This window comes from Tursiops truncatus, chromosome 10 (genome assembly GCF_011762595.2).
Source record: "Tursiops truncatus isolate mTurTru1 chromosome 10, mTurTru1.mat.Y, whole genome shotgun sequence".
Lineage (NCBI taxonomy): Eukaryota > Metazoa > Chordata > Mammalia > Artiodactyla > Delphinidae > Tursiops > Tursiops truncatus.
The window spans coordinates 36,249,295-36,261,352 of NC_047043.1; positions in this window are offsets into that span (position 1 = coordinate 36,249,295).

Here is a 12,058-nt window from a genome sequence, read left to right on the forward strand (position 1 = left end):
ATGGAGAACCTTCTGCAGAGAGGCCAACTCGGGAGGCACAGAGAGGTTAAGTGACTGGCTCAGTGCAGTACAGCCTGGAAGCTGCAGGGTTGTAGCCACCATCAAACCCAGGGAATTCTCAGTCCTGAAACGTTACAGAAAGCATCAAGGAAGGAAAAATGCAGAGGAAGTGGGCAAAATGTGGGATATTTTTCTTGTACTGGTTCCCCCCCCCTCTCCCGACCAAGTCTTCATCCCTGTTTCACATACCCGCATCCAGTTCACAGCCATCGAGATTTTTAAAAAATCTGGCTAATTTGCTTCTACCTGAGGTGACACCAAAACAGTCTTTAACAAGCAGTGGGGGTTGTCCAGCATTGGCCAGAATTGGGGTGCAGGGGGGGTGGGCAGAGAGGGAATGGCAGGCAGAAGGGACAGCATAGCAAAGGCAGAAAGGCATGGAGGGTGGGGGGCGTAGAGGCAGCTCTGTATTCCTGGGGTGAAGTTTCGGCAGGAGCAGAAAGAGATTTGAGGAGAAAGAGGCAGGGCTCAGATCATAGAGGTCTTGTTCTCCATCTAGGAGGCTCACAGTAGGGAACCACTGAAGGGTTCTGAGCCAAGGAAGTAACAAGTGTAGGTGTGTAATGTGGAGTGGATTGGAGGCAGGGGGTATGGATAGAGACTGAGAGGCCAGTTAGAAGGCTACTGCGGCAGTCCAGGGGAAACGATGGGGAGCCTCGTCAGGGTCATAAGAACTGGGTTGGGGGGCTTCCCTGGCGGCACAGTGGTTGAGAGTCCGCCTGCCGATGCGGGGGACGCAGGTTCGTGCCCCGATCTGGGAGGATCCCACATGCCGCGGAGCGGCTGGGCCCGTGAGCCATGGCTGCTGAGCCTGCGTGTCCGGAGCCTGTGCTCCGCAACGGGAGAGGTCACAACAGTGAGAGGCCCGCGTACCGCAAAAAAAAAAAAAAAAAGAAAGAAAGAAAGAAAAAGAACTGGGTTTGGGAGAAGGGAGAGTCAAGAAATATTTTGGAGGTCAAAGCATCAGGACCTAAGAGAATGACACAGAGTGAACAAAATAGAAGTCAGGGCTGATTCCTGGGTGTCTGGCCTGGGTGTGGGTGTACAGTCTGGCCACCCTCTGAAGGGTGAGGTGGGAGAAAGAGCAGGCTTAGGGGAAGATGCCCAGTTTGGAGCACGTTGAGTTTGAGGTACCTGAGGGTACCTAGACTGACTATCTGGGGGTAGTTAGATATTCTGGCCTGAGCCCCATGGACAAAGGCTAGACCAGCAATGTTTTGGGTGGCTGAAATCCCAAGGGGGAGTAGAGGCGACTGCCCAGGAGAGAGAGCAGAGCAAGGGTGAAGGTCAGAAGGGGCCAAGAAGGAACTGTCAGAGAGAAGGAAGTTGATAGAGTGCTGTGTTGGGGAAGGAGGGGAGGAGAGGGAAGCTGGGGAGGGAGGGAGGGAATGGTGCCAGGTCAGGTGCAGCAGAGAGGCCCGGTGAGAAAAACACTGAGTGTTCCCTGTGGACTTGGCACTGGACATCTTATTCATTTTTAAAATTTTTAATTGAAGTATAGTTGATTTACAGTGTTGTGTTAATTTCTGCTGTACAGCAAAGTGATTCAGTTATACATATATATATTCTTTTTCAGATTCTTTTCCATTATGGTTTATCACAGGATATTGAATATAGTTCCCTGTACTATACAATAGCACCTTGTTGTTTATCCATCCTATATATAATAGTTTGCATCTGCTAATCCCAAACCCTCAGTCCTTCCCTCCCCTGCCCTCCCCAAGTCTGTTCTATATATCTGTGAGTCTGTTTCTGTTTCATAGATATGTTCTTTTGTGCCATATTTTAGATTCCACATATAAGTGACATCGTATGGTAGTTATCTTTCTCTTTCTGACTTACTTCACTTAGTATGATAATCTCCAGGTCCATCCATGTTGTGACAAATGGCATTATTTCATTCTTTTTTATGGCTGACTAGTGTTCCATGGTGTGTGTGTAAATATATATATATATATGTATATATGTGTGTGTGTGTGTGTATAAAACACATCTTCTTTATCCATTCGTCTGTCGATGGACATTCACGTTGTTTCCACGTCTTGGCTATTGTAAATTGTGCTGCTATGAACATAGGGGTGCATGTATCTTTTTGAATTATAGTTTTGTCTGAATATATGGGCATCTTATTCATATTCAGGGTCTAGCTGGAAACTGAGAGGACTTCCCAACTGAGTAATTCAGAGAGAGTTTTAAAAAGGCGTGGGCAAGGTGCAAAGATGTGGGGAGGGTCTAGGAAAGTGAGCAGGGGTTGCTGAAGCTCCAGGGCTGGTAACGGGGGAGCCAGGCCTGAGGAGACCTGGAGGGAGAGCCGTGTGGAGGGGCCACTGGACAAGAGCTACATTTCGGTGTGGAGGGACACAGCCAGCCCCCTGTGGCTCACAGGGAAAAAGTCAGGAGGTTACATACCTCAGCCTCACTCTCTTCCCTCCCTCCATCTCCTGTGTGGCTCCGCAATGGTGCGGCCTAACCCAAAGCCAGAGGGCAGGGAGCCTGGGCCATGCAGCCCCCAGAGGTCAGCCCTGGAGCCCACGCACTAACCGCTGGGCTACACAGCCTTGGTGAGCAGGCAAATAAAAACTCTGACCCATGTAACTAGTAACAAAGGGTGGCACTGGATCCAGGCCCTTCTTGTTTCTTTCTCTCAGCTCTGCTTCTTTACGCCTGACCACCCATTCCTCCACAGCAGGGACACCTAACCCCTTCCTGTGTCTATCACCCCAAAGGGAGGAGATGCTCTTCCCTGCTAGTTCCAGCAGCAAAATCCCGAAGAAGTTGTCTTGGGTCACGTGCCCATCCCAAAGCCTGTCACACTGCCTGGGGTGAGGGAAGAGGAAAGCTGTGCTGGGCGATAGCCCTGAAACAGGGGAGAAAGTGGCAGCTGCTGGGACTGTGATGAGGACGCAAGCTGGGACCAAGATATGGCCCTTTGTGCTTCTAAACGAAACAGGAGGTGAAGAGACAGCAGAGGGAACTTTTCCTTCTTTGCCTACTGCTGGGCATGTACCAAAAATATGGAGATCTGTACTCGCATACACCCATAAACACACGTGCTTACGTATGTATAACTCCAAATATATGTAGGCGCACACACATGCTTAAACAAACATGCTTGCTCACTTTACACTCATGTACAGACATAGACACAGTCACTACCATATATACAGTAGCAGTCAGGGTGGGCAAGGTTATACTTCATTAACAAGCAAGTCCAAAATCTCAGTGGCTTAAAAACACTGAGACCTCATTCTTGCTCAGACTAGACGTCCATCACAGCCTCTGCCCATCATAGTCACCCCAGCTGATGAAACCTTGCTGGTCACTGTGCCAGAGAGAAAGACCTCTGAAAGGTCTCGCCCCAGTAATTAAATTCTTCTGCCCAGAAGGGATGTTCTCTCTTCTGTTCATTGGCCAGAACCGGTCATATGATCCCACCAAAGGAAGCCAGAGACACAGAACTTTATAGCAAATAGCACTAATGATTACTACAATATAGCTCACACACACACACACACACACACACACACACACACACAAACACAAAAACACAAACTCACTCACTCACTCACTGCTCTTCCCACAGCTTTCTTATTTTATCCTTTTGTATCTCAGACTCCTAACAATTCCCTGTTCCCAGCAATTAGGGTCAAAAGTCCACTACCAGGAGCCAGAGGTCATGGAAATTTCCATCCCTTTTTATTTCAGGCCCTGTCTGCTGCCCCCAGCTCTCTCTCTCACCTGGGCCCCTGTCATCTACCACCCCTCTATGTCCACTCTTCTTTGCCTCCCCTGCTCCATGCTTCTTCCTGCAAAGGAGAGATAAAAGGGACAGCTGCATGTTTTTTCAGGGCAACTTCACGCTGACAGCCTACCACTTGCTTCCATTTCCCCGCTCCCTCCCTTTCTTCTTTCTGTGATTGCCTTGGGAGCTTACTAAGTGTGAGCTAGTGGCTCACGGAGAGACATGCTGCTGCAGAGCTGGAGAGATGGCGGTGAGGCCCAGAAGGCCCTGCAGGTAGGGGGAGAAGAGGCAGATGCAAACAAAGACACCAAGATGCAGAGAAACAGACACAAATGGACAGCGACAGAAGAGAGATATAAGATGTGGCAGAGAGAGAAGCCAGAGACACAGCCAGTGACAGAGGCAGATGGAAAGAGACGCAGATTGCCACAGACAAAAACAGAGAGAGATGACTGAAATAGGTAGAAACAGAGACACAGAGAATGGGCCAGAGAGGTGAATGTGGAAAAGAACAAAGAGACAGAAAAGATTATTGAGCTCCGGGGTGGAAGTAGGGATGTGTCCAGGGATGTGTGTGTGTGTGTGTGTGTGTGTGTGTGTGTGTGTGTGTGTGTGTGTGTGTGTGTGTCTATTACCATATAGCTCAGGTTTTTAAGCCACATTATCTTTCATTGAGATGGACACAGGAAAGTGAGTGCTGAGATATCTTGAAAGATAAGAAGAAGATATGTCCCTTTTCAAGCAAGTGGCTGGGGGTTGAGGCTAGGTGGTAAGCTCAGGAGACTGGCAGGGGTTTCCTTGGAGATTTCTTATGCCATGTGTTTGGCTCGATAGCATTGCCTCTGTCGGTTGGGGGAGACTGCAGGGTCTGAACTGTGAGCACATCCCCAGCTGCCTCCACCCCACCTGTGCTGTGTGCTCCGGCTCTGAGCCTGGAGGGAAGAAAGAGGGGGCAATGCAGCCCCTGCTCTGGGCAGGGGTGGAGGGTCCCAGGCTGAAAAGACAGGCAAACTCCTGCCTTTGGGGAGCCCTGGGTCTGAGTAGAGATTTAAACCTCATTCAGTTCTTTACCAAATAGTTCTGGAACCTGTGCCAGGCTCGGTGCCAGGACCTGGAGTCGTGGTTGAAGACAAAAGCCACATGCTCCCTGCATAGGTTGTAGTCTAGTAGAGCAGACAGACCCCAAACAAACTGCAGTTACATAATGACAAATTGGGTTAAATGCTACAAAGGAAAGGAGTGTCACACAGGAGGGAATGATGGTAATGGGGGCCTCCTTAGACCGTGTGCTCAGGAAATCTCTCCAATTGGGGGATATTGTGACCAGGACCTTTCTGGTGAGGAGCCGCCAAGAGGAAGACTGGATGTGGCATGGGGTGGGGAGTGGGAAAACAGGGCCCAGGAGGAGGGAACGGCCCCAGCAAAGGCCACAAAGCAACACCAAGCTGGGGCACTCTACCAAGTCCTAAGAAGGGCTTGAATCGCGGGGGCAGTGAGCCAGGGGGTGTCTTGAGTAAGATGGGCCAAGTGGGTAAGAGCCTGCAGGGCAAGCCCTCTGAGGAGTGTGGATTTTATTCTAAGGACACTGGGAGAGACATGGGTGAGTGGTATCCATCCACATGTGTCAGGCACTGAGCTCGGGGCTGGGACCCAGTGAAGGTGTCGGGATAGAAGTAAGAGGGTTGCAGAGCAGGGGAAAACAACACATCTGATCAGGTCACTCCTTTTCTTAACTCCCTTCAGTGGCCCCCACCAGACTCCTTAGCAGGGCTGGCAAGACCTTCCCACCCTGTCCCCCTTTCCTCCCCATCTACTCCCCCCTGGCCATTCCTCTGCCTCAGACTCAGTGCTCGGTGCTGTGTCCTCCACCTGGAACACCCTCCCCGCTGCTCTCTCTCTCCCGCTGCCCGACGCCCAGCCAGCCTTCAGGACTGAGTTCCGGCCTCCTTCCATGGGTGAAGCTTTGGCCGAGCCTGGCGCCGTCCTCAATGAAACTGGCCACTCCCACCCCTGTGGGCCTCACAGCACAGGCGCCCAGGAACACTTCACTGCCCTTGGCTGCTTGTAAGCCCGTCTCCTGGATGGAGTCCTCAAGAGCAGGTCTGAGCTCGTCAGAATTCCCAGGTGAAGGACCCACCCGTGGTCACGGGGCTGATTAGAGGTTGAGCTCTTGGTCCAGAGGGGCTGTTCCAGCTCCTCCTCTCCAACCCCATCTCATGGTAATCGGAGCTGAACCCCAGTCTGTAGGGAGAAGAGACTGGAAACAAGAGCCTAGGAGGTTAGCCTAAGAAATCCTTCCAGCCTTTTGTTTTATGGCATCCGTGAAAACAAGCTGGGTCACCAGCAGCTCTACTGGAGAAACTTCAGCCAGAGTTCTCACTGTAGCCACAGCTGCTCAAACCAGCATGGTCTGATCTGGAAATACAGCCTCAGTATGTGCCGGGGTCTCCGGCTGTATGCAAAGGACGCAGGCATCATCAGGTTGGACCAAGTGATCCATTCAGCTCTTCATACATAAAATTTTAAAAACGTTAAAAACATTTTTTTGAGGACGTGAATACAGGTCAGAAATCAGAAGAAAGGGCAGGTCGTGGTTTGGCAATAGGGGTCGGGGCTCCCAGCTGGGAGGGGGGTGACCGAGGGGCCTGGATGTGCTGAGGTAATTGAGGCAGGGACCTGGTGAGAAGGTCGGGGAGGGAAAATGCTGCCCACTAGCCGTCAGGGGTGGATAACTCAGGGCAGCGTCCCGGCTGGGCCAGCGTGAAAGTCTGCTTAATCCTAGGAAAGTGAATCTGCCACAGACAGATTTTTTTATCCAATTTGCCTTCATCTCCTCCAGGACTGCATGTGTTACCAGGGCAAAGGCCAAGAAAAAGCTTGTCCCCCTAGGAGGTAACCTCTCTGAGACGCTTGCTGTGCTTCTATTTCAAGGAAGACATGGGCATCGGTGTCACGGCACCCCCTTGGGACCTGGGGATGGGCAGTGGGGCACAGAGATGACAAGTCAGGCAGAGGTGGGGAGAGGTCAGGAGAAGCAAGGCAGGGGCTAAGTGAGCCTGGGAAGAAGGAAGTATCGCAGAAAATGGTGAAAATTCATGAGGCTCCCAGCCCACTACCACTGGGAGGCAGCAGGAGGAGGGTCCGTGGAGGGCCTGCCCCCGAAAGATGGAAAGCTGGGAGAGAGAGGATTTGGAGGCCAAGGCTAACTGCTCCCATGGCTGTTGGTTCCTCTCTCCCTGAGCAGCACTATGGGGGGAAGGGGGGTTTCTGAAATCCAGCGTGGTTTGCGTCTCCATAAACCAGTTCCCAGAGGACCACACGACTAAGCAGGAGCCCTAGATGGCCAGACCACCCCATCAGCATCTACTGAGGCTGGGACTGCACTTGGTACCCGGAAAGAAGGTCCCACTCTGCCCTCAGCCTGACAGCCAAGACAGCTGCTTTCAGCCCCATGTTGGACAGCAAGGCAAGCAGGCCCGAAGTGGGAGGCAGAAAGAGGTTCAGGGGGCCTGAATGGAACCGCCTGGCCTAGAGGGATGTGGCGGCCTCACTTCCAGGCAGAAAGATGAACAGGAATCGAGAGAAGCCAGGGGTTGGGATGAGTAGAGGAAAAAAGAAGAGGCAATGGAAGCTGCTGTAACAGGCAAGCACCCACATCTCAGTGGCCTGACTTCTAAAAGTTCACTTCTCCCTCAGTCACAGTCTGATGCAAGTGTTGCTGTTGGGGTGGCCTGCTGCGTGACCAGCTGGGGCCCAGCCTCTGTCCCTCTTGTGGCTCTGCCTTCCTTTAAGATCTCTGACTCCTCCCTGATCAGCCAACAGGATAGACACTCAGGAGGGTGCACCCAATTTTTGATCTCTGCCTGGAGGGGGCCCTGCACGTGTTCCACTGGTGAGAACTAGAGACACTGCCCCACCCAAACACAAAAGGGGTCTGTAAAAGGGGTCACTGGCCGGGTAGCCGCTCCTCGGCCAAAAACTCCACGCCATGGAAAGTGGGTCCTGAATTGTGGAGGATTGCAGGCCAGCTCTTCCTCCAGTACTAGTATTTCTTGGACAACTTGTTTTGGGCCAGGGCTTTTATAAAGTGTGATTTATTCTATTCTTTATAACAACCCTTGAAAAGTAAAGACTGTTAGACCCGTTTTATGCCGGGAGAGATGGAAGCTCATAGAAGTTAAGAGGCTTAGCCCAAGGGGGCGAGGTCTGGATTTTAACGCAGGTACTTGCAGGTCAGGGCCCATGCAAGACATTTCCTTTTGCCGCTCACCAAGCCAGTTCTCTAGAAGATGTCAGAGATGGAGACAGACAAAAAGGAAGTTGGTGGGGGGTGGGGGGGTGGGGTGAGGACTAAAGGGAGGGAGGACAAGAAAGAGGAAGGTACAGATAAAAGGAGAAAACTGAGATTCCCACAGAGAGGAGAAAGTAGGGAAGATTGAGATGAGAAAGAACTGGAAGGAGATCCAGGAGGGCCAGGCCCCTCCCCTCTTCATACCTCATCTGGCTTCCGGACCACTCAAGGCCTCCCGCTCTGTGAGCTTTCTCTGCAAGGGTCTGCTGTCCCCCGTGGACCTGCATTCGAATCCTGCCCCTGAGTGTTCTGGCACTGGATCTTGAATGGTTGAGCGCTCAGTGAAGATGCAGTGCATGAAAGTGCTTTATAAACACTGACAGAAATTGTCCTAGGGGCGAGGCGTTGGGGGGCGGGGTGGGCGGGGGCGGTTTGCCCGAAGGAGCAACAGGGTGGGGAGAGGCCTGGGGACTGGGCAGCAGCACAAAGCCCGGCTGGGAGGGAGGGGAGGGTGGAAATAAGGCACCTATAGGCCGCAGTGTCTCCCTGTTGCCCTGTCAAGAGCAGCTTTCCTGACAGGGAGGGTGACTCTTGAAATGAAAAGTGAATGGGTTGCTAAACTGCTTTACTTCTCTGGCTGTGTCATCGTGGTTGGCATGGGGCTCTAATGAGGGACCATGCATCACTTGACCCTCTCACTCCAGCAGATGATAGAGGGTGACTGCTCCCCACTTGCCGGCCCTGGAACAACCCGCCGCTGCACGCTGCACAGCTTATAAATTGTTATGGCCCATTGAAGAGCTCGCCCTTAAATGTCACTTACCCAGGAATTAAGGTGAAGACAGGCAGAGGGACCTGCCATTGGCACAGCCCGAGGTGGGGGCTGATAGGGGGGTCAGCCTTTTCGGGAAGGACAGTTGGACACAAGGTCTGGGGTTAATAAAAAAGATGCCCCCATCGCTGGGGGATCATTATCTCCGATAATTATCCCTGCTCCTGGGGCAGGGAGCAGGGACAGGCTTGGAAGGCTGTATCATCTAAGCGGACTGGCTAAGAATATAGACCTGAACTGCGGTCCCGGGGTCCCCATCCCCACCTGCCTCCTCTCTCTGTCTCTCTCCCCTCCCTCTCCCTCCTCCCTTTCCCCATCCCTCCCTCTCCTCCACCTCTTTCTTCCAATTTGCTCCCTCACTCCAGGTGTCTGCATGGCTCACAGGTTTCTCTTTGTCCCACTGGACCCTGAGGGCAGAATTGAGGAGGATCTTAATGAGTCTGACCCAGGCCAGTGGGCCCTGGTTGAGGGTACCACTCCAGAGGGATGGGCCAGCTTCACTTTCTAACTGTGGGGGCAAGGAGAGGTCAGCTTCCTGCTTCTCCCTGGAGGCCCTTCTCTGGAGGAAGGTAGACCATGAGACCTGAGACTGTGGTACCCCCCAGTGATGACCCTTCACACCTCTTCTCTCTCCTGTAATCTTTTTTTTTTCATTACAAAACAAATCCACATCCAGAAAAGGTCATGAGACAAATGTTCCATTTAACGAATTATTTTAAAGCAAACTCAAGGACCAGAATATGGCCAGCGCCCAGCGACCCCGTGGATCCTTCCCCATCCACCTTCTCCTTCCCTCAGGTCCCGGGCAATCACTTCCTGTTGCTCTTTATAGTGTGTGAGCTCCTTCAACCATACGGTGTAGTTAGGCGCGTTTCTGAACTTTACATAAATACAATCATATGTTATGTATTCTCTGCGTCCGGCTTCTCCCAGCCGACCTGGTGGTGTTTGTGCGTCTCTTCTGCGTGGTTGGTGTGGTCACAGTTCATTCATTCTCACTGTCGTAGAGAGATTGTCGTTGGCTGTGTGCCCCAGACCAGGCCAAGGTCTCCCCAGCGGCAGCACCTTATTGCTTTGGGGACAAGTCTCTGACAATCCTCCCAGCAGCCTGAGGCCTGGTCACAGAGGGTCCTCTGCAGACAGATCGCGTAGTGAGGAGCGCTGGGGCTGAACTGAACCCTAGCCTCCGGGCCGTGCCCCCAAGCTCTCACAACCCGCTGGGGGTGCTGCGTGCTAACAGGGAACCTAGGGAGACTTTGGCCCCCAAAGAGAGAAGTTCTAATGGCATCCCAGACGTTGGCACCAGTGGCTGGCGAGAGAACGTGAAATAGCATTTGGTGCCCAACTGTTGCCTGGTAGATGTTTGCTGAGTGAGTGAATGACCACCCTCCTGGGAGCCCTCAAACCAGGCTGTTAGGTGGCCAGCCCTTCTTGCCTTCCTCCCAGCTGCCAAGCAGCCAGCTCTTGGCACTTGCATCTCTTTCTGAGACTCCACAGGCCAGCAGACCCCTCCCAGACTCATAACCTCCCTCCTGCCTTCCCTCTGGGTGAGATTAACTGCTCTACACATACTAACTAACTGCTCCCAGAGCCGGGAAGGAACTGTATGGATGCCGCCTGTCACCTGTTGCTGTCTCCCACCCGCTCCTGCCTGCAAGTTCCCCTTAGGTCTGATCTCCATCCCCAGACCCGACTTTGCTCCTTTGCTGGCTCTGATGAAGTTGAGGGAGAGGAGAGGTACAGCAGAAATAACACATCAGTTGAGTTTGCAAGGCAGTTTTCAAGGTAAAAAGCATTTCCTAACACACTAATTGAGTGCGGGTGGTTATTACCATCCTGTTCTAAGTAGTTTACATTTTTAACTCATTTGACCCTCAGGACTACCCATGCAGTAGGTGCTATTATTATCCCCACGTTACAGAGAAGGGAGCTGAGACGTTAAGGAGCTTGTCCAAGGTAGAGACGCCAGATAAAATACAGAATAAGCAGTTAAATTTGAATTTCAGATAAACAAGGAATGTTTAAAAGTATAAATATGTCCTGAATGTTGCATATGAAATTCATATGGGCATCTTGTATTTTTGATTTGCTAAATCTGGCACCCCGGGTCCAAGGTCACTGAGCAAGTGATGGTGGAGTCAGGATTCAAACCCCAGCTTGCCATTGCCCTCCGCTCCGATGGGATCTGCACTAAGGCCTGACAGCTGGCAAGAGAAGCAGATGGATTTGAGGCCATTTAGTAAATCAAACCAGCAGGGCTAGCAAACAGATTTGATATGGAGGCTTAAAAAAGCCCAGTTTCTGGCTCCTGTAGAGTCGGCGAGGAGGCTTCTTGCCGGAGATCACTCCAGCAAGAGGAGGCAGAGCCTCCAGATGCCAAGGCCAGGGTCCATGGGGGGGGGGGGGGGGTCCAGGTCACCTGGCGGGGTGCCGATGGTCACACCCTCTAATCCCTGTTCTCCACCTAATCACCCAGGGGGTGGCCCAGCCTGGCTCAAACCCAGGCACCTCAGTCCTCCCAGCTCTCCAGTGGCCCCCACTTCCAGCCCATACACAAACCACTTAATCTGACTGCCAGGATGTCAGCAGGGCCTGCTCTCTGCCTTCCATCCTGCCCTCCCCCTCCCCCAGGGCCAATCGCCTTATTTAGATGTCATGTAGCCACAAGACTCCCCAACTGTAAAAATTGCAAAAATGAACGTGATGGTGTCTGAGGCTGCAGACGCGGATACAGGCTTTTATTTTGCACCAAATAACACATTTAATTACTTCTTGGAGGGGAAGCCTGTTTGGCAGGTAGTGAAGGCAATGCTAATAATAGCACTTTGCACGGAGGGCCTCAAACACAGAGGAAGAGCCATGAAAGGGTCCCGTTTCTGTTCCAGACAACTTGAAAGCTCCACGAACACTCATGCCTCCTCAAGGGCAGAGGAATTGTGAAGAAAATGCTGTGGGTTTTTGCTTTTAACTCACTGTTTTTTTGATCCTTTCCAGCCATCAGAACATAGGAGCCCTGGAGAGACTGGGGTGGGGGTCGTCGTCTGGTGGAAAGAGAATGTGGAGGTGGGAGCACACTCCCTCTTCTCCGTCCTTCCACCCCATCTCAAAGGGCAGGGCCAGAGGGAGCCCCCCA